Here is a 12,716-nt window from a genome sequence, read left to right as displayed (position 1 = left end):
TTTGCTTTAAAATGGTTGCAAGGCTTTAGCCTTATGGTTTTATCAAATTTTGCTTGAAAATGGTTGTAAGACTGTTGCCTTATGGTTTTTGCCTGAAAATGTAGGCAAGGCTATAGCCTTATGGTTTTATCAAATTTTGCTTGAAAATGGTTGCAAGGCTATAGCCTTATGGTTTTATCAAATTTTGCTTGAAAATGGTTGCAAGACTGTAGCCTTATGGTTTTTGCCTGAAAATGTAGGCAAGGCTATAGCCTTATGGTTTTATCAAATTTTGCTTGAAAATGGTTGCAAGACTGTTGCCTTATGGTTTTTGCCTGAAAATGTAGGCAAGGCTATAGCCTTATGGAGTATCAAATTTTGCTTGAAAATGGTTGCAAGACTGTAGCCTTATGGTTTTTGCCTGAAAATGTAGGCAAGGCTATAGCCTTATGGTTTTATCAAATTTTGCTTGAAAATGGTTGCAAGACTATAGCCTTATGGTTTTATCAAATTTTGCTTGAAAATGTGTGCAAGGCTATAGCCATATGGTTTTTGCCTGAAAATGTAGGCAAGGCTATAGCCTTATGGTTTTATCAAATTTTGCTTGAAAATGGTTTTTGCTTGAAAATGTTTGCAAGGCTATAGCCTTAGGGTTTTATCAAATTATGCTTGAAAATGTGTGCAAGGCTATAGCCATATGGTTTTTGCCTGAAAATGTAGGCAAGGCTATAGCCTTATGGTTTTATCAAATTTTGCTTGAAAATGGTTTTTGCTTGAAAATGTTTGCAAGGCTATAGCCTTAGGGTTTTATCAAATTATGCTTGAAAATGTAGGCAAGGCTATAGCCTTATGGTTTTATCAAATTTTGCTTGAAAATGTTTGCAAGACTATAGCCTTAGGGTTTTATCAAATTATGCTTGAAAATGTAGGCAAGGCTATAGCCTTATGGTTTTATCAAATTTTGCTTGGAAATGTGTGCAAGGCTATAGCCTTGTGGGTTTAAATATTTTAAGTTTGGTTTTGTGTGTACGAAAATAAAGGCTAATTTGTAGGGGTGATTCAATTTAAGTTTTGGTTGCCCCAAAGTTGAAGACTAATATCTCATTATTACTTGAGTCGTCTACTTGGCCGCCATATTTGAACGCAGTGCAGCAACGGGTGTGTATTTTTTTCACCTAATTACATATGCGCAAAAATAACTTAGCTAAAAGCGACTTTATACATACCCAACTGCATTGTAGTTAAACATGGTGGCCTGAGGGTCCATCTTAACACGATGGAACCCACCCCCACACTGTAGGGGGCTATATAATAGGTCCTTATAGTGTGGGGGTCGGTTCCATCGGGATAAGATGGGCCTTCCATATTTGAATTGGGGGGGGGGGATGATAGGGTTGATGCAAATAAAACACAAGTTACAAGGAGAGTTCTGTTCAATTTTTTATTGAAAATTTTGGCCAAAAAAAAAGCAGAGTCGTGCAAACACCTGTGCCTGTCGGTGGACCCCCTCGGCCACCTGGAACTCGTGATGACCTAAAAGGCCCAAGTGCAATGGTTGATATGTGCTCTGTTCAGTGAAGTTCAATTAGATGTACTCCTAGTGTCTACTTCAATGTTGTAATGTCTCACAAAATATAAACAAGCTAGACGCAATTTTGCACTGTGTTTTAAATGCAAGCGTTGAGCAGAAGGTAGTTGTTGCTTGCTTAAATGAACTGGTGCCCTCAAGGGCCAAAGATTTCACCGATTGTTGTCTTGCAACCAAGCCGAACTGGTGGTGCTAAGAGTTGTCGACGCTTGTTCGAATGGGATCCTAACTCGACAGATGATAACGACTTCTATCCAGATGATGATGTGCTGGTCGGAGAAACAAGTTCTGCAATGGCCACTAATTTCCCCCTTGCTTTTCATGGGGCTGCTGTTTGGACGTTCAGATGTAATCAACTCACAAAATGACTACAGGTGAACTTGTTTTCAGCTAACTTTGATTTAAAACAAAGTTGGCGAGTGTTAAACACATGACTTGTACCAAAAGCTTTGAGTAAAATGCTTGTCGTGTTGACGCTAACATCGTACTATTTTTGAACAGTTTTGAGTAAGCTGAATAGTGACATTTTCTCACTATTTGTTTGCCAATAAATGAAAACAAAGATGACATTGGATTTATAGAACTTCTACAAAGACTGACTTTGACCATAACAACTAAAATAAACTATGTTTTTTAAATTTAATCAACAAGCAAGAAGTATGGGTACTTCACTACATGTGAAAGTGTAGAGAACGCACCACACCAGGGGAATTGTGGGTAAATTCAGACACGTGAAAGTGTAGAGAATATACGCCACACGGCTGCATTCAAAACAAGTGTAGAGAATATACGCCACACGGCTGCATTCAAAACACAGGTGAAAGTGTCGAGAAAAAACGCCACACGGGTAAATTAAAAACATATGGGTGAAAGTGCAGAAAATACGCAACACCAGGGGAATTGTGGGTAAATTCAGACACATGTGAAAGTGTATAGTATATACGCCACATGGGTAAATTAAAAACACAGGTGAAAGTATAGAAAATACGCAACACCAGGGGAATTGTGGGTAAATTCAAACACGTGTGAAAGTGTAGAGTATATCACGCGGGTAAATTCAAAACACAGGTGAAAGTGTGAAGAATACGCAACATCAGGGGAAGTATTGGTAATTCAAAACACATGTGAAAGTGAAGAGAATACGCAACACCAGGGGAAGTATGGGTAATTCAAAACACATGTGAAAGTGTAGAGAATACGCAACATCAGGGGAAGTATTGGTAATTCAAAACACATGTGAAAGTGAAGAGAATACGCAACACCAGGGGAAGTATGGGTAATTCAAAACACATGTGAAAGTGTAGAGAATACGCAACATCAGGGGAAGTATTGGTAATTCAAAACACATGTGAAAGTGAAGAGAATACGCAACACCAGGGGAAGTATGGGTAATTCAAAACACACGTGAAAGTGTAGAGAATACGCAACATCAGGGGAAGTATTGGTAATTCAAACACGGATAAAAGTGGAGAGAATACGCAACACCAGGGGAAGCATGGGTAATTCAAAACACGGGTAAAAGTGGAGAGAATACGCAACACCAGGGGAAGTATGGGTAATTCAAAACACGGGTAAAAGTGGAGAGAATACGCAACACCAGGGGAACTGTGGGTAAATTCAAACACATGTGAAAGTGTAGAGTATATACGCCACGCGGGTAAATTCAAAACACAGGTGAAAGTGTGAAGAATACGCAACACCAGAGGAAGTGCCATGGGTACTACAAAACAGAGAATACGCAACACCAGGGGAATTGAGGGTAAATTCAAACACACGTGAAAGTGTAGAGAATATAAGCCACACAGGTGCATTCAAAACACAGGTGAAAGTGTGGAGAATACGCAACATCAGGGGAAGTATGGGTAATTCAAAACACAGGTGAAAGTGTGGAGAATTCGCAACCACAGGGGAAGTATGGGTAATTCAAAACACATGTGAAAGTGTAGAGAGTAAACCACACCAGGGGAATTATGGGTAATAGGCAACATAGGTGCAGTCCAAACACAGGTGATAGTGTGGAGAATACGCAACACCAGGGGAAGTATGGGTAATTCAAAACACAAGTGAAAGTGTAGAGAATATACGCAACACCAGGGGAAGTATGGGTAATTTACCATGCATGTGAAAGTGCAGAGAATAAACCACAAGGCGAAGTATGCGTAGTTCAAAACACATGTGAATGTGTAGAGAACATGCAACATCGGGGAAGTATGGGTAGTTCAAAACACATGTGAAAGTGTAGAGAATAAACATAACCAGGGGAATTATGGGTATTTCACCACTATGAACGTGTAGTGGATAAACCACACGAGGGAAAGTACGGGTAATTCACACCACATGTCACTTTTGGTGAAGACTGTGAACTTTTTTGACCATTGTTGTGACTGAAATTTATTGCTATTCTTATAATTGTAAGGGTTAATCAACAAACAAGTATGTGAAAGTGTAGAGAATACACAATACCAGGGGAAGTATGGGTAATTCAAAACACATGTGAAAGTGAAAATACACCAAACGAACTACCCATAATATCCATGGTATTATGGGTAATTTGTCACACATGTGGAAGTGTGGAAAAATAAACCACTCCAGGGAATTTTGGGTAATTCGTCACACAACTGAAAGTGTGGAGAACAAATCACTCCAGGGAATTATGGGTAATTCGTCACACATGTGAAAGTGTGGAAAAATAAACCACTCCAGGGAATTATGGGTAATTCGTCACACATGTGAAAGTGTGTAGAATAAACCACCCCAGGGTATTATGGGTAATTCGTCACACATGTGAAAGTGTGGAAAAATAAACCACACATGTGAAAGTGTTCAGAATACGCAACACGTGTAGAGATTATACACAACACCAGGGGAAGTATGGGTAATTCAAAACACAGTTGAATGTGTAGAGAATGAACCACACAGGGAATTATGGGTAATTCGCCACACATAAGAAAGTGTACAGAATACACAACCCCACAGAATTTATGGGCAATTCCAAACACATTTGAAAGTGTAGAGAATACGCAACACAAGGGGAAGTATGGGTAATTCAAAACACATGAGCAAGTGGAGAGAATACGCAAGACGAGGGGGATTGTGGGTAAATTCAAACACACGTGAAAGTGTAGAGAATAGGCCACACCAGGGGAAGTATGGGTAATTCAAAACACATGTGAAAGTGTAGAGAATAAACCACACCAGGGGAAGTATGGGTAATTCAAAACACATGTGAAAGTGTAGAGAATAAACCACACCAGTGGAAGTATGGGTAATTCAAAACACATGTGAAAGTGTAGAGAATAAACCACACCAGTGGAAGTATGGGTAATTCAAGACACAGGTGAAAGTGTAGAGAATAAGCAATACCAGGGGAAGTATGGGTAATTCAAAACACATGTGAAAGTGTAGAAAAAAACCCACACCAGTATGGGTAATTCAAAACACATGCGAAAGTGTAGAGAATAAACCACACCAGGGAAGTATATGGGTAAATCAAAACACATTTGAAAGTGGAGCGCAACACGATCAGACCCTGACAACCTTGACTTAGAACTGAACCTTGACCTCTTCTAAAACCAACCAATTCAAAGCAACTACAAGTAATAGGAATCCAATGTCATCTTTGGTATCAAAAGGCAATAAAATGGGTGTTCTTACTAGATATTTTTCGTGTGAAGTGGCATGACCAAGCAGAAGATGTTTCTCCAGCCCTCATATCATCAACTGAATAGAAGTCCTCAACATCCACCAAGTCCAGATTCCGTTAGCTCAAGCAAAGACATCTCAAGGCACCTTTGATGATCGCGAAGGATCCCCAGTACAAACCTGTTTACTCAAAAACAAAAGAATGACGTGACCAACAAAAGGCTAAATTATAAGGGGCCCTCATCCCGACGTCTTGAGAGATCTTGCCGACCAGAACGTTTTAGGGACCAACCACTACCTTCCAGCTCAGGCCCTAGTAAGAATGCATGCTTCCAGAAATGCTCGCTCTAGCTCGTCAAATTTTGTAAGGCATTACAACATTGAAGGAGAACACTAGTTGTGCATCAAATTGAACTTCAGTGAACAGAGAACATACCCTCCATTGCACCCGGGCCCGCAGGACCAACACTTGTTCCAGGCAGCCGAGGGGGTCCACCAACAGGCACAGGTGTTTGCACAACTCTGCGAGTTTTTCAGAGGGTTTGGATGAGGCCCTAACATACATTAATTAATCAAAATGAGTTGCTCCTACACAATGAGTCCATGTTTTAAATCTTAAAAATTTCATTTATAAAAACCCAACCGTCAAACAGAAAAATAAGGAAATTGTATGAACAAGTTGTTCTATTTTTTTAAGCTCTGAAATATATTCCAAATGTCTTTCAAAAAAAAAAAAAAAATAAACATAAAACTTTTTTTTTTAAAAGTAATGAATTTGCAATTCTTTTTGATAGAAATTTCCATATCTGTGCAAGATACTGAGATTTCCAGTTGTGTTTTATTGTTTGGTAAATGAAACAAAGTTAATGGCTTCGCTGGCAAGAAAAGTCATTACTTTTTGTAAATTTTACTGAAATTTCCATAGTTTTGTTTTTATGTTTGGTCAATGAAACAAAGTCAATGGCTTCGCTTGCAAGAAAAGTCACTACTTTTTGTAAATTTTACTCTTTTGAATGGTCTCATATTTTGGTAGGAGCAACTCGTACAATCAACTTAAATAATTCAAAGACATAAGATTCAGAACTTTTAAAGTCTAAATGATTATTTAAGCTGTCAAAATAAACAATTTTTTTTTTTTTTAAATCTAGGTCCAAAAGTTCTGCAAGGTTTAGTTAAATATTTCAAGCATCAGCTTGAGTGCCTTCTCACTAGTAAAAACTGTCTCCCAAAAAGACAATCAGAGTGCCCTGATTATCCGCAAGGGAAACTAGGGATCAATTATATTTATCCAAAATCTCTGCAAGGGTTTTGTTTAAAATTTCTTTTAACAGTTTCAATCAGAGTGCTCTCTGACTGGTAAAACTGTTTCCCAAGAAGACAATCAGAGTGCCCTGATTATCTGCAAGGGAAGCTTTTCTTTGGTGAATTTGGCGTACGTTTCTGAATCATATATCTTTGAGTGTGAAAAGGATGGATCTTAATAAACTAAAGTGGAAAACTAAGTAATTTTGCACACAGGGGGAAGTGTGCATAAACCTAAATACAAATCAGAGTAGGTAAAAGTGAGCAACAACACAAGAGAAAGTGTTACTCACTGCCGGAGAAAGTGTGAGCAACTCAGAGTACTACACAAGGGAAAGTGTCAGATACTCACTACACAAAGGAAATGTGAGCAACTCAGAGTATAACACAAGGGAAAGTGTCAGATACTCAATACACAAAGGAAGTGTGAGCAACTCAGAGCAACTCAGAGTAACACAAGGGTAAGTGTCAGCTACTCATTACACAAATGAAGTGTGAGCAACTCAGAGTAACATCAAGTACTCATTACACAAAGAAAGTGTGAGCAACTCAGAGTAACACAAGGGAGAGTGTCAGTTACTCCTTACACAAAGGAAGTGTGAGCAACTCAGAGAACACAAGGGGATGTTTCTGTAACTTACTCAACATACAAAGGAAGTGTGAGCAACTCAGAGTAACACAAGGGAGAGTGTCCGATACTCACTACACAAAGGAAGTGTGAGCAACTCAGAGTAACACAAGGGAAAGTGTCAGTTACTCATTACACAAAGGAAGTGTGAGCAACTCAGAGTAACACAAGGGAAAGTGTCTATTACTCATTACACAAAGGAAGTGTGAGCAACTCAGAGTAACACAGGGGAAAGTGTCAGTTACTCACTACACAAACGAAGTGTGACACACACTAAAATGTCGACTAATCTACAAAAATATTCAATGACATAATCAAAAAACAGGAAATATTTAGTCAAATTTTGTTTGACTTCTAAAAATTAGACACTAAAATGTCTCCTATTTCAGGCATGCAACTCTGTGTTTTGATATAACAAAATTACATTTCCAGAAATCAGGCACAGCAAGATTTTGTACTGTGGTTTTTATATTCTTTTCAATGGTGTAGAAAACCAAAACCATAAAAATGAGGTGTTGCATGGCTGCTAACCGCTGATGTATGAGATGGGCGAAAACCCCGCCTATCTAATACCCTCTGGGGAAAAAAGTCCCATCCGGCTCCACTATATGGCAACCAAGTGTGTCAAACTCCATACATCAGCACACGCCTAACTGGAATGACCTAATGAATGCGCTAGAATAGTGAGAGCAACATTTCTCATTTAGCCTTCGACAACGTTTCAGTTTGTGAGTTTGATGATTCACCACACAAGGGAAGTATGGTTAATTCATCAGCGACATAAAGGGAAGTGTGAGTGATTCACTACACAACGGAAAGTGTGAGCAATTCACCAGACAGGGCAAAATGTGAGCAATTCACCACACAACAATAAGTGTGAGCAATTCACCACATATCGGAAAGTGTGAGTAACTCGTCACACAAGGGAAAGTGTGAGCAATTCACCAGACAGGGCAAAATGTGAGCAATTCACCACACAACAATAAGTGTGAGCAATTCACCACACATCGGAAAGTGTGAGTAACTCGTCACACAACGGAAAGTGTGAGCAATTCACCAGACAGGGCAAAATGTGAGCAATTCACCACACAACAATAAGTGTGAGCAATTCACCACACATCGGAAAGTGTGAGCAATTCACCACACAAGGGAAAATGTGAGCGATTCACCACACATCGGAAAGTGTGAGCAATTCACCACACAACAAAAAGGGGGAGCAATTCACCACACAACAGAAAGTGTGAGCAACTTACCACACAATTAATTCTAACTATCCCTATAATATACAAATAAATACAAAATACTTAAAAAGGTGGTGCATCTCTTCCGGTGATCGGGCAACTCCTTGTTAAGGTTCGTCGACACTCTCTTTCCAGATCCTGATCTGCAGAAGAAAACATAAAAAGAACAAGATCAAGTTTTAACAGCTTTGTTGAGATAGCAATCACCACTCGATCGGCAATGCAAAATATGCCCCCAATTTGTGATCATGTTTCATAAGAAACTGTCCTCAGGTCGACCTACGATTTTTTTGCGCTCGCAACAAACCAGTGGCAACGGGCAGACAAAATATGCTCAAGGTCACAACAAGTGAGAAATCGTGGCCTGCGATTGGTTCCCGACCATCAGGATCACGTCGTACAAATTGCAATTGTTCTACTCTTGTTGACTTTTTCGAGCTGCGACTGTTTCAGATTGTCATAAAATCATCACAGTTACGCTCAGGTCGAGATAATCGCCGACCAAAAAGATCGCGATGGTCTTAGCGCAGGCGCAGTGTGATCAAGAAAAGTCAGTCGCCAACTTTTGGTTGACCCGAGGCCAGCTTTAGACTGCAAAGGATTATTGCTAGCCAATAAGGGACCAGGGGTCGTTTTCACAAAGAGTTAGGACTAGTCTTATCTGAAGTTAGGACTAGTATTGGGTCTTAATTAAAATTAGTCCTCTCTCTTAGCATTGCCTAGGACTAGTCCTAAGTTAGGAAGAGTTTTGTAAAATCGACTCCACTTAAAGTAGTTAAAATTTTTCCTTAGAAATATATAGCTTTAATATCACTATCAAAAAGGGTCCAACCTGACCTATGAGGACATAGGCAATTGCATGCTGGACAGGAACATTCAAAAAGCCATCACAAACGTCTGGTGGAAGCCGTTGGAGTGATTGAATCAATGTATAATTATGTAGTAGGCGTACCTGCGATAAGGTTGATTGAGAGTCTTCTTCTTCTGCTTGTTAGCACTGCTCTTCAAGGGCTGGACATCGTAGACGGTGTGGCGTAGATTGGGGTGATGTGTGCTCAAATCCGACACTCTCTGTCGTTAGTTGATCTGAATAAATGAAAAGAAGGGAAGACAAAAGTTGAACATACAAACAATACAGCCATTCAGAGATTTTAAAGAGTAAAGTCGATTTAACTGCTGTATAGCCAGTGAAGGGATAACAACCAACTTTACGATAAGACTTGGGAAGCGGCAGCAGAGGGATCACCTCATAGGCTGGTCAATCTGGAGGTACCAGCTAGAGTTCAAAGCAGAAAAATTTGCTCGTAAAAATGGAGTAGGGCACCAGTCACGTCAATGTAAACATAATGTTGATTGGTAACCTGTTTCTGTTAAGCAGTATTTTTCTGTGCTTATAGCAAGGTCTCGTGCTACAGGCTTTTTTGAAACTGGACCTTGATTCAAGTCCTGCTTGTGTCAGTTTTTCTTTATTTAATCAAAAATTGTTTTAAATTTACCCAGTCATTAGTTTCCCTTATTCCTTGATTTTTAAAGATGCTGCATCCCCTTAAGGTGATCCCTCTTCTGCCACTTCCCACTTTGAATTTTAAATTCGCGTGTGATCTCTGGCTACACAGCAGTTGTAGGTTGGATGGCTTCTAACTGGGACCCCCAAAAGTTTGAACAAAGTTATTGACAAAATAGGAAAACCACCAACATTGAAGCTAGATAGTTCAGATGATAGATTGATGGCTTGTTAATCCGGAGGTCGCAAAAGGCAAGGGCACCAAGGCATTTGGGCACCCTATAAGGAAACTGTAAATTTAAACTTTAGCATTCCAAGGGCACTAAGGCAGAGACCAGGGGCATGTCGTACCTGTACACATGAAATTGACAGAGTTGTCAAAGCTTGCTGGACGGTCTCCAGGGCTTCAATAACGACATCTTGGAAACAGTTCCTCTGCTCAGTTTGACAAACAGAGACTCAGCTCACTATGATCTGTAGATGGAAAACAGGAATAAGAATGAAACTCAACGTCTTCTTTGTGCACTATAAAGTCCAGGGCCCAATTTCATAGAGCTGCTTAAGCACAAAAAGTAGCTATGCACAACAAAATTAAGATTTTCAGAATATGGTACCATGTTTGTGACTGGTATCCTGCTCATTTATGCTAAGCAGAAAACGGTTCAGCAACATTGTCTACTTAAGCAGCTCTATGAAATTGGGCCCAGAACTCCAACATGAAACACAATTGACTCATCATCAACTTGACAATAATAACTAGTTTGTGCATAGCGGGCGTCTCAAAACGCTTATCATTGTTTCTAGACAATCTGTTCTGAAGTCTGTTCATTGAGGCATGCAAATTTTTCAAATACATGCTGGTTCAATATGGAAATAGTATTGTGTATCGTACCTGGTAGTCATGACGTTGATTGAGTAGTCAAAGCAGATTGCTGGAGAGCCTTCGATACTTCAACTTTGATAGATTGAGACATCTCTGCTCAGTGTGATGGAAAGACACCGTGATTGAAGATCGGACAATCTCTGTCTGGATTACTTCTGGAGAAGAAAAGGAAAAGTTTTTGTATGTCGCCACCACTTTTGTATTTGATATAAAATATTATAGTATCTACATGTAGTTTACCTCAATGAGATATTCCTTTTTGTAAAAAGGTTATCCCATTGTTGTAAGACGATTTCACAAGCACCAAGATTCATCTAAAGACGAGTTGTCAAAATGATTTGTATCAACACTTTTCTTAGCAATTAACATTGTACTGTAAGGATAAATTAAGCAAGGCAACCACTTTCAAATGTAGGCCTTAAATTGAAAAAATCACAAGGGGTAGGCCTTAGTCCAGCAGGTTTATCAAATTTGAGCCTAAAATCGGGAAAAAATCACAAGGGGGTAAGTCCAGCATTTTAATCAAATTTTGATTCCATGTTTTGCACCCTTGAATTGCCACAATTCTGTCTGTATGAATACGTGAATTCAGTCTGCCCATGAAGTCATGCTGGGATAATAACAATGGCAAGTATTTTATAAAATGCAAGATGAATGTCACCATCAATGATGCAACCAAATATTTAATTAAAAAAAAAATCAAAAAAGAGGGAAAAAAAGATAACATAATGTAGGGATAACTTTCCGTATGGCGCCACCACTTTTTCACTCATTTTTACAAAAGGGATATATCAATCAGGTAAATTAGATACTATATTATTTTTTTTCGAATGAAAAAGTGGTGGCGCCATACGGAAACTTTTCCTAATGTAGGCCCTATTGTAACCCAGTATAAATACAATTTTAAAAATGAGAAAAACACAACTAAGCCCATTTGGATTTACCCATTGCAATGGTATCGTCCAGGTACAGTTCAATTCAACCCAAAAAAATCATGGATGGCACTCTAAATTCTAACAAATTAATAGTAGTAGCGACAACAAGTTCCGGGTAAAAAAAAACTCAGATTTCATTTTTTTTATTTTATTAATTTACATTTAAAAATACACCTTTTTCCAACAGATCAAGTTGAAGGTGATAAAATATAGAAACATGTGACTCTTCCACATACATAGTTAATGGTTTGTTTATGTTTTTAAGCGCATTTAAAATTGTTGTCGGCAGTTTTCGTCAGTCTTCGTTGGTTGTCGTTTTTTTTTTGTGCGACCGGCCGCGGCGCGGGGGCTGGACTCAATTTCACACCACGTGTGTGCTTCAAAAACACCGCCTCGACTTGTAAACAGCAGAGCATAAATTTTGCTTAAATTTTTACTGCTTTTTAAAACACATATTCACTCTGTGATGTCTTCTTGAGATGCTATAAGTAATAGTTTACTCACCCATATCATCTTTCGGTGGTTTCGTCGACTGAATTCGCTCCAAAAAGTGGAATACGACACCGATAATTAAGGATGTGTTGTGAGAAAACATGAGGTCCATCGTTGAAAGCTAGACTGGTGCCCTGACGTCTCTAATTCACGAATCTCAAATGTGACGTCAGAAGTTAAGGCTATTGAACACTAGCCTGTTTACTGACGTCACACCTCAAGGCTTGCTGGTAAACATAAGGGACCAGTCTATTTGAAAGCATGCAAATTTCTGATGAGAGAAAAGGGAGCTTATCTGAAGGGCGGATCTAGACCAATTTGTAGGGGGGGGGAAGCAATTTCCAAAGGATCAAGCGAGCGCGTGCAAACTTTGAGCTGTAGAATTGTGGGCCTTTGGCAACTTTAATTTTACAAGACAGTGCAGTAGGCCTATCAGTTCTGGTTACAGCCCCAAATCAATGAAGGGTTGGTATTATCAAAAAAATGTGAGATTTTGTTGTAGTTGCAAACATAACATTTTCT

General features: G+C 39.2%; 1 long non-coding RNA gene across 1 annotated transcript; it reads right to left on the bottom strand.

The window, feature by feature from the left end:
- Positions 1-2,629: 2,629 nt before the first annotated feature.
- Positions 2,630-12,306, bottom strand: LOC139952537 (uncharacterized). The gene is made up of 5 exons (XR_011787900.1): positions 12,207-12,306; positions 10,777-10,922; positions 10,236-10,358; positions 9,333-9,466; positions 2,630-8,523 (listed from the first exon to the last, which is right to left on the bottom strand). It is a non-coding gene; the product is annotated as an uncharacterized lncRNA (long non-coding RNA).
- Positions 12,307-12,716: the final 410 nt, after the last annotated feature.

The sequence above is a fragment of the Asterias amurensis genome, chromosome 20 (genome assembly GCF_032118995.1).
Source record: "Asterias amurensis chromosome 20, ASM3211899v1".
In the NCBI taxonomy this organism is placed as follows: Eukaryota; Metazoa; Echinodermata; class Asteroidea; order Forcipulatida; family Asteriidae; genus Asterias; species Asterias amurensis.
The sequence above is the reverse complement of the archived record's forward strand: the minus strand, read 5'-3'. Positions and strand labels throughout refer to the sequence as shown.